Source organism: Mytilus californianus, unplaced genomic scaffold, assembly GCF_021869535.1.
Source record: "Mytilus californianus isolate M0D057914Y unplaced genomic scaffold, xbMytCali1.0.p SCAF_2, whole genome shotgun sequence".
Classification (NCBI taxonomy): domain Eukaryota; kingdom Metazoa; phylum Mollusca; class Bivalvia; order Mytilida; family Mytilidae; genus Mytilus; species Mytilus californianus.
Genome location: NW_026262668.1, coordinates 59,835,676 through 59,848,385, shown reverse-complemented (window position 1 = coordinate 59,848,385; position 12,710 = coordinate 59,835,676).

The window sequence follows — 12,710 nt, the reverse complement described above, 5'->3', positions numbered from 1 at the left end:
TACTGCTATATTAGAACAAAGCAAATTTCAATTTTGTTTTGTATAAAAAAAAAAAGGAAAAATTAAAAAGAAATGGAAGGTTTTGAAACGGAATTAGATTTTTTTATATCCTCTTTGTAAATTTAAGTGTTCAAACTTAATTAGTGTACGGCCTTGAAAATTTAAGGACGCACATTTGATATGTGATTTTCTGGGACAACAAGATGGTTATCTTAGTGTTCCGCTCTACTTAAAATGAAGACAGTATAATCGTTTGAAAATAAATATTCTGAAACTAAACGTTCATTATAAAGCAAGAGAATAAGACAAATGTATGTGCATGCAGAATCGCCCAAGAAAAGGAATTTCCATGCGGCGCAAAGGATCACAATTATAATGGTGCGTTAAAAATCTGTTTACCCCTCCTTGTTACAATAATACTAAGTATAAAATAGTATAAAAGTCTTAGGCCATCCGGAAATTGCAATAATGATTATTTGATTAGTAATTTTTATAAATAAACGATGTTTTATCTCTCTTTTTTTTTCTTTTTTTTTTTTTTTTAACATTAACAAATTCTTTAATGCACTAGTATCAAGTTGTTAACAACTGCCCTATATAGTACAACTATTATATATAGGTTTATCTCTTCATTGTATAATGATTATCGTACATTGACAAATGTTCTACAATTTAAGCAATTTGGTCAAGTTTAAAATTGTCAATATGCAAGGGCGGACCGAGGCCATGATTTTTGAAAGGGGCGTATTCATAAACGGATTTTATACCGCCGAGCGTAACAAGGGGAAACTTTTTTTAACGATTATATGCTAAATAAAAAATCATACATAAATCGTAAAAAACATGATAAAATAATTATTTCTAGCCACCAAAAAGGGGGGGGGGGGAGGGTCGGCGTACTCCCTCTACTCCCCTGGATCCGCCACTGATATAATGTAACTATATCGTATACCATCATAAAATTAATAAAAGACGAAAAAACAGAGACAGCCGCCAATCGCATATTTACTATAGGGTCTCTGTAATCAAATGAGTTAAGCCTTTTTCAACTCACTGAATTTTATAGTTTGTTCATATGTTGTGCTGTTATACCAGTTTTTTTCTTGTTTATTTTTTTTGGAGGGGGAGCGGGGGGGGGGGGGCTTACACGTCCAACCTCGCCATTCTGTATGTACCAATACCGAATTCAGGAGCCTGTAAATCGGTTGTTGTCTTTTGTTGCTATATATCATACATGTATTTGTTTTTCGTTTTTTATTTTGTAAATAAATCTAGGTCGTTAGTTTCCGCATTATTTTTTTTTACAGTTTTCATTTCGGGGCCTTTTTTAGCTTGCTATGCCGTATGGACGTTTCTCATTGTTGGATGCCATACGGTGTTCTATATTTGTTAACTTTTACGTCATTTGGTCTCTGATGGAAAGCTGTCTCATTGTCATTTTTCACGGGCTAAATGTGACAATTAGGTTGTTCTTCGAAGACGAAGACGAAGATATTGGACGTTATAATGTTGCAACCTTTTATTTATAAAAAGAAATAATTCTTTCATGCCATGCTCAATGCTCATTTTGACATAGGAAGGCATTATATTTGTTAAAATTTTTAAACCAAGCGTTAGCCAGGTATAAAATATTGACAAATATAATGCCTACCTATGTTAAAATGAGCGTAGAGCATGGCATGATAGAATTATTTTGTTTCTAATGGGGAAGTTTAGAACTTGTGTATTTCGAAGCGGACATAAAATACACGTTCGAAAGGCAACCATTTTGTTTTGAGATATTCAAAACGTTCTAATAGATATAAGAAGATGTGGTATGAGTGCCAATGAGACAACTCTCCATCCAAGTCACAATTTGTAAAAGTAAACCATTATAGGTCAAAGTACGGCCTTCAAAACGGAGCTTTTTCTCTCACTGTCCGTCAATGGATGAACGAATGAGTAAATATATTGTAAACATAGCGTATAGTAAAGCATACTATCCTTACTCTTTTGATAAATTGATATGGTAACACAATCATTCCACATCTTCTTATTTTTACATCATTACAGTAGTATAGAAAACAAACAAACATTTTTGAGATGTATTTCTATTTGTATCCATCTGATGACTTAAGCCTTTTTCAACTGATTTTTATAGTTCGTTCTTATGTTGTACTGTTACACCAATTTCCCAGGTTAGGGGGAGGGTTGGGATCCCGCTAAGATGTTTAACCCCGCCACATTCTGTATATATTTACCTGTCCCAAGCCGGGAGCCTGTATTTCAGTGGTTGTCGTTTGTTGCTGTGTTACATATTTGTTTTTCGTTCATTTTTTTGTACATAAATTAGGCCGTTAGTTTCCTCGTTTGAATTGTTTTACACTTGTCATTTCGGGGCCTTTTACAGCTGACTATGTTGTATGAGCTTTGTTCATTGTTGAAGGCCGTACGGCGACCTATAGTTGTTAATTTCTGTGTCATTTGATCTCTTGTGACGAGCTGTCTCATTGGCAATCACACCACATCTTCTTTTTTTCTATCATAAGGAATTAATGTTAGTACATGATATAAAGTATTTATTTCGATTTAAACTTAGTTCGAAGATAAGATCAATAAGGTATACGTATAGCATTCAAAAATGTCTACTCCCTATTTCGAAAAGTTTCCGTTTCAAATATATTTTAACACATGTTTGTATTGCAATAACATCTTTTTGACTCAAATATTTAATTTCTTCCAATGTGCAATGTCCAGATCCGTGCTAACGTAGCTTTTCATAAATTTGTGGTTTCAAAACAAAACAAAACCGGGTCCTATACTGAGACAAAACAGGGTCCTTGTGTAATAAACAACATTGACGAAACAGGGTCCTTCCATTTTGACATGACCCATTTCTTTCGTTCCATGCACAGAAATGCAAATATTGAGGTGCTCATAGTGACTATCCATGCAATCTCTGTGTTAATATCTTTCTTTCCGTACTTTTCTTTCCGTACAATGTGCACAATTTAAAAAGAAATTAAACAAATTCGTAGCAAGGTTCACTCAAATCACCATTTTCATGTGCCTTTTTACTTATTTCTCCATTAATCTAGAACGGTTGTAGAAAATATTACATCACACAATCGAAAATAGTTATATGTGTATGTTTATTCTTCAATGTCATTAAAAAACAAATAAATAAACAGAAATTCTACCTTTCTCTGTCTGTTGATTGTCCATCACCGTACCGGACATTAGATACTATCGAGTCCAAACATTTTTTGCCGGGGTAGTTTAGTGAAGATGGTTTTACGACTTAAACTTGCTGTTCAAAGGGAAGCGATCCAAATCAAATGACAAAGCATCATAAAGTAATGAGTGGCTATTTATCCCAATTTCCTCTATAGAAAACGATATTCCATAAACAAGAGTGTGAAACATAGAGCATTATATATGTTCCCTGTGACTGCACTGTTACAGGAACCTAACCATCTATCTAGATCGACAGGTTAAAAACAGGACCAAAACATCGTTATCCATTGAATCAAAGCATCATGGATGTTGTGATTCAGCAATTTTGTAGCTAGTCTGACATTTTTTTCTAACCATACTTTCAATAATTATTTTGATATCTTCATTTCCATAATCTCACTGTAAAATTTCTATTCTATTGCCAAAAGATGGAGAATTTTGCAATATTGATGCAAATTATTTTGGTATTTAAATTGAAGACACTGTCAGAATTTTTTACATCTTTTTTGTTTAGAAACATTTGAAATTCAACGATTTTGACAAGAATGTTAAAGGAAACCTTCATATGTGAAGCATAATTTTTATATGCCATTAATAATAATTGGCTTAATAATTTAATATATCTGTGGTCAATTAAGACTGCATTTGAGTGGAGTTTAATCCAATTAATACTTACACCTTTGAGTTTAATTGTTTGAAATCGTGGCAACTGTCTACCATACTGGTATTGAATCAATAATCTCATTTGCCTAATGCAAGAATGGGAATAATAGCATTTCAAAAAAGTGTGGGAATCAACTCTGATATGAATACACATCTTGAACCAAATTTTATTCAAAGGCTTACAGGAACATAAGATACTGATAAAACACCTTCATTATTCTTATCAACTGCTTAAATTTGATAAATCACATTTTCCACATTTATTAATAAATGGCAATTTGATATAAATTTTGATATACAAAGGAACTATATGCAAGTGTATATCTAAAATAAAGAAGTTGTTCGCTCAACCTTTTCTTAATTTAAGGACAAATAGCATATCAAAAGTTGGCAGTTTATGATTAAAATGGTGTATAATGTTTCTGCAAGTCATAGAAACACATAATTACTTTCATGACATGTCTTCAACTTCGAATTTTGCACCATCTCCAAATCCGGAGTGATCACATAGATACAGCATGGCTGAATCAAATAAATGTGGATAGTGTCCACATGTGGACACAGATGATGGACACAGATGATGCCCCCGCTTGCATATCATATGGTTATAAAGGGACATAACTGAAGAACGGTAAAAGTGACGCTACCCAAATTTGAACTTGATCAGATTTTTGTGGTAATAAGCATTGTGTGTAAGTCTCATAATATTTGGTTGAGGCTAACTTAAGTAGAGAACAGAAACTAAAAAATTCAGCAATTTTTCTATTTGTAAACACGCATAACTCTAGAACGATTGTGTATAAGTTTTATAACATTTGGTTGAGACAAACTAAAGTTAGATAACGGAAACGAAAAATTCAGCAATTTTTATGTTTATAAAGGAACATAACTCAAGAATGGTAAAAGTGTCGCCACACAAATTTCATACTTGATCTGTATTATTTAGTAATAAGCATTGTGTATAAGTTTCATAACATTTGGTTGAGGCAAACTATGTTAGAAAACGGAAACAAAATAATTGTACTTGATCTTAGTTTTATGGTAATGAATATTGTGTATAGGTTTCAGAATGTTTGGTTGGGGCAAACTTAAGTTACAGAATGGAAACTAAAAATTTTGCAATCTTTCGATTTATAAAGAGGCATAACTCAATAATGGTTAAAGTGACACTACCCAAATTCAACTTGATCGATCTGTGTTTTATCAGTGGAAGTCAAAATTTAACATTGCATTGTATAAAGCATTGATTGTAGTTGATTCAACTATAATCATGGACAAAGGAAGATAACTCCAATTTTATAAATTACTTGATATTTAGAAGAAAACAAAAATTTTGCAATTTTTCCATTTATAAAGGGGCATAACTCTTTGATAACATTTGGTTGAGGCAAACTCAAGTGGCCCGAGAACACAGTTATTTCGTAGTGCATTTCTTTTAGACAATAAATTCAAATTAAAAAAATCGCACCTGCTCTATCTCAAAAAGATTTTTACAGTGTAGTGTACTACTATTGATACAAATAATATCAAAATTATAGAAACTTCTACCAGCTCTAACTCAAAATATTGACAATTCTGTGTTAAGGGGGGCTAAAATTCAGTTTGACAGCTTCAGACATTCTAATTTTTGACCTTTTTTAACTGGACCAAATCACTACTTAACATAAAGATTCAGCACCCAAATTTTTTTAACATGTAATTTCATCCCCTTACTTAATATTTCATGCATAAAATATCAAGAAATAAATTGGGAAAGTGTATCAAAAAAAAATGCAAGTTATACACTGTTCACACTAGGGACTATATTCGTAGACAACGAAAACCAAAGGACGATAACTGTGTCCTTGGACCTAATAGGATAGAAAGACTTGACCAATTTTAATAAAACTTTGCATGACCTAAGCTTAGGCAATTATAAGATAGTTGGCCAAGTTTCATGGCAATAGGATATATATTATAGAAACTAGGGCCATTTTAATATTGAAATTTGGATGTTTATTTTTGACGTTTAAATCAAATATTTTCAACTGTCACGATTTTGGCCTAAAAAATTTAAATATTGCAAAAATTTGCTTTTAATTACTCTTGAATTTAATATAATAAGTTTTAAAAGCAACGGAACACTCATTTGATTTATCAGATTTATTACAGTTATTCAAAAGTCAAATTTCTATGAGCCTGTGCCTGAAAATAGAGATTTTCGAATTAAGGGAAGCCTTACATAAACATGCATTTTTTTCAACCAATTTGAAGTTTTTGAAGTTTTTTAACCATACATTATTCTTTCATATATATTAAATGTACTTTGAATGTAAAGAAAAGTTACAAAAAGCATACCACATGAGTATAAAATGGTCTTAGGCCTTTTAGACTGAGAATTATTTAGAGTCGATTTAGGCCGTAGCCCATATTTACATATAAAAATGCACACAGAGGCTATAAGAAATTGAAATTTGTTACTTTTTGCTCATTTCTATGCTAAGATGTCATGATACAAGAAGTCTAATTGCAAAAGGACTCTTGAATTCAACTTTTTTTTGCAGACAGTATGGTCTGATGACCGGTTTTTCACTTTTCAATGGAAAACTTGCATGTAGTTTTAGTCTCATTTGGCATATATTTGAACCACTTACTATCCTAAAGAAGAAAATTATGGTAGCATATGAAATGAATAGGGTGTACTGATCATTGTAAAGTGGTTTTTTTACAGATTTAGTGAAATATTTGTGATGGACTACAGATTTTATGTACAAAGCTCTTCACATTTCACATACATCAAACAGGCCGTTTAACCAGGGACATAAATACAAATATTCTGCACATTTTTTCTGTGATAATCTACTTTTCTCTAGATTCTGAGTTCACAAATGGTTAATTAAATTTGATTTAAGCATAGAAACACAAATATCAGGAACATAAAAAGCTGTCAGATAGAAAGTCAGCATGGCTCTTAGGCATAAAATGGAAACTGCTTTAAAATGCTTATTTTAGCCGTATAATGCCGAAATGGGACATTTTAACAGAATTTCTGTCAAACAAAGATGTAAATCCTTTACTTTTATTGAGTTTGACAAATTGAAACCAGCAAACCATTCAGGAAAGTTGCCAAAGTACAGAATCTACATTTACGGAATTCATCTCTTAGGCCCGAGAACACAGTTATTTCGTAGTGCATTTCTTTTAGACAATAAATTCAAATTAAAAAAATCGCACCTGCTCTATCTCAAAAAGATTTTTACAGTGTAGTGTACTACTATTGATACAAATAATATCAAAATTATAGAAACTTCTACCAGCTCTAACTCAAAATATTGACAATTCTGTGTTAAGGGGGGCTAAAATTCAGTTTGACAGCTTCAGACATTCTAATTTTTGACCTTTTTTAACTGGACCAAATCACTACTTAACATAAAGATTCAGCACCCAAATTTTTTTAACATGTAATTTCATCCCCTTACTTAATATTTCATGCATAAAATATCAAGAAATAAATTGGGAAAGTGTATCAAAAAAAAATGCAAGTTATACACTGTTCACACTAGGGACTATATTCGTAGACAACGAAAACCAAAGGACGATAACTGTGTCCTTGGACCAAGTTAAAGAACGGAAACCAATTTTGGGACGTATGTACGTACATACGTACAGACGGACAAGGGTAAAACTTAATGCCCCCACCGCTACGGCAGGGGCATAAAAAAAATTTGAAATAGCATTGTCAGATCAATTCTCTTTCATCCTTTTGTAAAAAAAATGAACTGTTGACACAGAGGTATGTCTCGCCTGTCGGCATAAAATTCAGAAAAGACAATCTGATGGACAGCAACATTGCTAATTAATTCAAAGTCACTGGACCATCAAGTGGGTAGGTCCTCGAAATGGTTGACAAACTGAGATGTACAGACAGCAATGTAACTTTATAGAAAATATTGTCTATTGTAAGTAGTTCCTATCAAACTAACTTAATCAGAAAACTTAACATTGAAAATTTTTAACTGATTGATAGTCACTGAACCATGACCAAGAGGGCAGGGCCTCAAAATAGTCGTCAAACTGATATGTACTGATAGCAATGCAACTTCACACAAAATACCATTGATCTATCACCAGTAGTTCCTATCAATCTAACATCAGCAGAAAACTTAACATTTAAAATTGATAATTTATTCAGTCACTGGACCATGGCCTAGGGGGCAGGGCCTCAAAATAGTTGTCAAACTGATATGTACTGATAGTAATGCAACTTCATACAAAATATTATTGATCTGTCACAAGTAGTTCCTATCAAACTAACTTAAGCAGAAAACTTATCATTGAAAATGGCTTATTAATTCAAAGTCTTTGGACTGTGGCCTATGGGGCATGGCCTCAAAATTATCGTCAAACTGATATGTACTGAGAGTAATGCAGCTTCAAACAAAATATCATTGATCTATCACAAGAATTTCCTATCAACTTAGCTTAAACAGAAAACTTAACATTTAAAATTGCTAATTAATTCAAAGTCATTGGACTGTGGCCTATGGGGCAGGGCCTCAAAATTGTCGTCAACCTGAAATGTACTGATAGTAATGCATCTTCATACAAAATATCAATGATCTATCACAAGTAGTTCCTATCAAACTAACCTAAGCAGAAAACTTAACAATTGTTGACGCCGTCGCCGGAAAAGCAATCCCTTTGTCTCACTTTCCGCAACTTTCGTCCCCAGCAAGACAAAAATGGTGAAAACAACGAGAAATCTGAAAAAAAATTTCATGATTCTTATTATAACAACAAGAGTGCACATGCTGAAATGTCTCGCCTGCTATTCTGACCATTGATTTTATGTTGAAGTTGTACTACAAGTATCACATTAACTTAACATTTTTAAAGATCCATGACAATGAGGTCAAGGTTAGATAAATCCTGTCAAACAGACATGTACACCTTACAATCATTCCACATATACCAAATATAATTGACCTACTGCTTATAGTATATGAGAAACAGACCTAATCACCTAACTTTAACCTTGATCACTGATTCATAAAATGAGGTCAAGGTCAATGTGCATATGACAGACAGAAACTTCGTAACATAAGGTATCTGCATACTAGGTATGAAGCATGCAGATCTTCTACCTTCTGAAATATAAAGATTTATACATGTACTAATAGTTTACATTGCCGCTGTCGTATAGTAATCCCTATGTATCACATACTGCGACTTTGTCGCAGGCAACAATAAATGGAGAATATCCAGATATTTGAATATCACATTTGTATGACTTTCACCGGCTTATACCTTTTTATTGCTCCATTGCATTTTCTTACTTGATTCAACACAACTTTTCTTAAAGGTCAAGGTACAGTATGTCACAGATTTTGTTTTAATTTTGTATACAAATTTGGATTGTTGAACTATAAATTAATATCGAAAAAATAATGCATTTATCTCTTTTTTTCTTTCAAACATTACAGAATAAATTCTTTCAAAATAGGTGAACATTTGTATAGAAAGCACATGAAATAAAATTGCTGAAAAACGTTCTTAAATTCGTTTTAAAATCATTTCAAATCCATATATTTTTCTTCAAAATTTATGTGTTGTTATAAAGTTTAAGTGATAATAATAATAGGGTCTGTACTCAAAGTAAAATTTGCCAGATGATTAAGGTGCAAAGTATGACTATATATAAACCAGGTACTTGTTAAACGGTGTAGCAGACAGATTTCATAGGATAGACAAAATAAGTTAAACACATTTAGAACAATAAATTTTCATTTATTTTGTTTAAAATAAATCAATAAAAATATCACAGATTCATTAAAATAAAAATTGGTTCTAAATACAAAATGAACAGTCATCTCTTCCATTCTAAAACCACACAGCCATTTCAATCATACTTTTTATTCATGGAACTGTCACAACCTGGTTCCACTTGACTTCCTAATATTTGGTTTTATATAACAGTGATCTAAAAATCTAATTTCATTATCTAAATTAAATAAATCTGAAGACAATTTGCAACTATCTTCACAGATGTATCTACATGCTTTATTATATACTAAGTAGTAAATACAGATAAATTGTATGTATTACAATCATATGCAACCGTGCTGTATCAGCCACCCGTGATGATATCGATATCAGCACGGTTGCATAGGCTTTATCACACCTTTAATCTGTATGACGTCACATCATCGATTGCAGTAACTGTTGCAAAGGTTTTATCAAACCCCTAATCTGTATGACGTCATGTCAAACCTATAATCAGTATGACGTCATTTCAATCCTTCTTATCTGTATGACGTCATGTCACATAAAAAAAACATCTACGTGAGGTATATGTATATAATAAAGTGTATATGATATCGCTTTTTCAATATCACACTGTATCAACCCTCAACCAATATAATCCCTCGAGCAGAGCTCTTGGGATTATATTGGTGTCTCGGGTTGATACGGATGTGATATTGAAAAAGCCATATGATATTCTCTATTTATTACATGATTATAGGTAAAAATACATTAAAGATAACATCAAATTTAACTATAAAAAAAATTGTGGTTGTATGTTGTATAAAGCCATCAGAACATTTGTAGAGGTTCAGGTAAATGACAAAGCTGATACTACGAGTCATCTTGATCCTACTGTGTGTGTGAACTAAAGCAAATCAGCAAAGACCTTAGAGTAAATTGAAAAATTGAAAAATAAACAAATTAAAGTACTGTTCCATTTAATTATGGTTACATTTCAAAATCTGACTTTGGGAAAATAGTTGATCCACATGAACATCTTTTTTGGATTTAATGGCCTAAAATTTGTTTTTTCAAAATTTCTCAAATATGACCAAAATTTACTTATTCTTTGGACATGCATAAAAAAGACAAGATCCCCATCTTTATATTTATTTCTTTTAATCTTCTATTTATATTTCTCAATTTCTGATATACATGTATTCTTCACTAGAATTATTCACTTTACAATTAAAACAAAATAATTTAAAAATTTCATTCATAAACATACATACAATATACACTCATCATGTACTATGGTTATGATTGTACTTGTAAAAATGAACACATTCGAATAATCAATGACCTTTTTAACTCCAATAATTCTTGGAGGAATTAACATTGTTCACATCGCAATAAGCTTGTTATGATATGCATTCAGACCTGTCAACTTTCCTGTTTTAAGGGGGATATCCCCCATTAGAGGTGTTGACCTGACATTTAAAACCATAGATGTTCTAATTAAGTAAACTAATGAAATGAATAGGTATGCATTAGGTCCTCTTGTGCTTAAACCCCCCCCCCCCCCCCCCCCCAATGGAGATTTTGAAAAGTTGGCAGGTATGGGCAATGTATATGAAAAATCCACATGATTTCCAAATTATTTTCTATAAAACTAGGGTCTCTTTTTAGGTCCAGAATTGTGTTACAGATTAATGTCTGTAAGAAGCAAATCACTGCTGTCCTAGTATCTCCTTGATGTATACAAATACTATAATTAAGGCTATTCAGAAAATAATCTTCTTTAACTTACCCGTGACCATTTTCAGTCATTTAATAAAATTGATTTATGCATAAATTGTATACTACACATCTACATGTATATCTAAACCTCACTGACTTATGACATTGTAATTTAAATGCTTGTAATATAATTGAAACTTTCAAAATTGATGCATATTAACATCATAAGTAATAAAATCAAGGTACAATCATCTACTATAAAGTATTTGTAAACACAACCATTTCAAAATGCCATCCAAATTAATACAAATTTTCTCCATACAAGCCGAAACAAAAAAACACAACTAACATCTCTGAAATTTAGGTTTTTTATCAAATGCTTAGTATAACTGTATAAAACCAACTATTGTTAGCCAGCAATTGATTCACACGACTTTTGCAAGGCCAAAATTAATGTGAAAATGATTGTCCTGGATGTGTCAAATGTGGATCATCTTTTATCTTACTGTGCTTATTCAGTAGGCTTTGGGGTATCACAATAGCATAAACAGTTTACCAAATTGCAGTTTGAATTCTTCTCCAACAAACTGATCAACTGGTAAAATATTTAAAGAAATTTCTTCAGTGAAGGTAGTAAGTATGAAGTGTGTGCAGTGAATTCAAAGTTATCCTTACCATCCAAATTCAGTTAGTTATTGTCTTTGTCATAAATTCCAAACAAAATAATGATTTACTAAAATATGAGTCACTGGTTTAAAAAGGTCTAACTTTGACATGAAAACGTCTATCCTAAATAAATTTTATGAATAAATAGTTCAAAACATTGTTTTGTAGGTCGATAATTTATAGCTTTGTTTTCTAAGAGGAAGTTATTGTGTAATTGTGATTTGGATAACATTTTCTATAAGAATTTCTGATCTGCTGGCATTAAAGGGAAATAATTTTTATTGAGTCATTGTATATTAAAAATTTAATCAAAGATACCAGGCTTATGTTTTGCCTACAAATGATTCATCAATACGACTCAAAAAAAAAATTGAAATGCCAAATTAGTATGAAGTTGAAGAGCATTGAGGACACAAAATTCCAAAAGGTTTTTGCCAAATATAGCTTATAAGTAATCTAATCCTTGGTGGTAGAAAATCATTAGTACTTTGAACAATTCAAAGTTTGCAAAACAGTTAATCTATAATTCTGACCATATCAATGAAAATTCATGTCAACACAGAGTTGCTGACTACTGGGCTCACCAATGATACCTACTTAATTTACAGTGGAATCTGTATGATTTATAGAACTTTGAATGTGTTCAGTAATATGTTTTAGCGTTTTTTTGTAAAATTAAAACATCATCTTGAAAAAAAATA